Below are 2500 nucleotides of genomic sequence, written 5' to 3' on the forward strand. Positions count from 1 at the left end.
AACCTAACCTATGTTGCGCCTTAACCTAACCTATGTTGCGCCTTAACCTAACCTATGTTGCGCCTTAACCTAACCTATGTTGCGCCTTAACCTAACCTATGTTGCGCCTTAACCTAACCTATGTTGCGCCTTAACCTAACCTATGTTGCGCCTTAACCTAACCTATGTTGCGCCTTAACCTAACCTATGTTGCGCCTTAACCTAACCTATGTTGCGCCTTAACCTAACCTATGTTGCGCCTTAACCTAACCTATGTTGCGCCTTAACCTAACCTACGTTGCGCCTTAACCTAACCCACGTTGCGCCTTAACCTAACCCACGTTGCGCCTTAACCTAACCCACGTTGCGCCTTAACCTAACCCACGTTGCGCCTTAACCTAACCCACGTTGCGCCGTAACCTAACCCACGTTGCGCCGTAACCTAACCCACGTTGCGCCGTAACCTAACCCACGTTCCGCCTTAACCTAACCTATATCGTACCTTAACCTAACCTATATCGTACCTTAACCTAACCTATATCGTACCTTAACCTAACCTATATCGTACCTTAACCTAACCTATATCGTACCTTAACCTAACCTATATCGTACCTTAACGTAACCCATATTGCGCTGTAACCCAACACACGTTGGGCCTTAACCCAACACACGTTGGGCCTTAACCCAACACACGTTGGGCCTTAACCCAACACACGTTGGGCCTTAACCCAACACACGTTGGGCCTTAACCCAACACACGTTGGGCCTTAACCCAACACACGTTGGGCCTTAACCCAACACACGTTGGGCCTTAACCCAACACACGTTGGGCCTTAACCCAACACACGTTGGGCCTTAACCCAACACACGTTGGGCCTTAACCCAACACACGTTGGGCCTTAACCCAACACACGTTGGGCCTTAACCTGCTCTGTAATTGTCATACGACGCGTTAAATTAGTGTAGTGTTGCCTAACTGCAACCCCCGCAATATAGTTTGCTACTCGCACTGCCCGGTCCCCAGTGTATCGCTTCATGTTAAACACCGTGCAGCTATACACTGTAATGTGGATGGCAGCAGGACGTACATGCTCATTGGCATTCGCAGTTGTTCATTGGCATTCGCATGGCGAAGCACTTAGCCTACGCTGTGGTATGGCCTGTGTCAACTGTCCGCTGATATTGTACGTCCAAATCACACACTGTACTGCACATTGGTCCTCATGTACTGAATGATACATCGTGGTACATGTGACCGTACAACGACTGCGCCAACAACGGCGAACCATGCGGTCCAAATGTTGTGCACTCAGCTACGTGTCGTCTCCCTATAAGAGCTGGATTGCAGTGTGGTATGCCCTGGATGGCGATCAGCATGAGCCGTCTGTTGATGTAGTGGCGCGTGTTGTCAGACGTAGTCGTCTCTTCTCACACACCGTGATAGCATGGTGCACTGCGTTCCACATCTGCGACATGCGACAGAGGCCGGTTGACAGTCGTTCGCGCAATGGACATCGCATACGTACGGGGGCCACCTTCCACGTGTTCGCGAAGCGTGCACATGTTGTTGCGTGTATGTGGGCAGACATAGTGTGTCGTGACACCTGACACAGGCATGCAACAATCGTTGAATTTGCAAATGGCGATGGACGCCTACGTTTGCTGGTGACGTTACGCAAATGAACAACTGGTAAACCGTTGTGGTGCGGTTGTTCTCGCTAGAGGTGAATCAGTGATGGCGACGATCGGTTGAGCTACCAACCGGTTGTTCCAGCGATACCCACCATGCCCACGAACGTGAATGGCATCTGGGTGTGAAGCGATACGCGGCGGTGGCTGGGTGGGACCGTCCCCGGCCGGTGAGGGGGGGCCTCCCGGCGTGCTGGCCGCGCGGTGCGTGGGCGCACGCGCTACAGCCGGCTGGTGGGGGCGGCCAGTGGCAGGCGCGCCGGCCGACGGAGGCGGCAGGCGGCGCAGCTGCGCGCCGGCGCACCCTGCACGCGGCGCCGTGCGGCCAAAGTAGGTCCTCGCGGGCCCGGTGCGAAGCGCGGTGGACATCTGCAGTGTGCTGGTCCGATTGAGGACTGTGTGCGCTGAGGATGCGCCGCCGCCCGGCGCTCGGCGCCGCGACGCCGTCTGCTGCTCGGTCGCCTCTGCGGTTCTCGCAGGTGGTTTGTATCGCAGCTGTGCGGACGTGTTGGCGCGTGCGCTGTGCTGGGAGAGTTCGCTTCGGCACCCAAGTGGGGCTTTTGTCCTTCTGTGGCGCTGGCGTTGGAGCTGCCGGTCACCGTAGGTGGCGCGTGTTGTCTCCCGCCGGCAATGCCACGACAGCACGCTCCCGGGCCTCTGTCGGCAGCGGCAAGCTCAGTTGGGAGCACGGGTGGTCGCACCTAAGGCGTCTACTCGCCAAACTCCGGGCGATTGCGCCTCTCTCGAACCCGACCAAGTACTTAGGACGGCGCTGCGCGCCGCCGGGACCTGAGAGGGTTTCGAGGTGTATGGTGCAGGGGAGCTCAGCCTC

This window comes from Schistocerca serialis, unplaced genomic scaffold (assembly GCF_023864345.2).
Source record: "Schistocerca serialis cubense isolate TAMUIC-IGC-003099 unplaced genomic scaffold, iqSchSeri2.2 HiC_scaffold_392, whole genome shotgun sequence".
Classification (NCBI taxonomy): Eukaryota; Metazoa; Arthropoda; class Insecta; order Orthoptera; family Acrididae; genus Schistocerca; species Schistocerca serialis.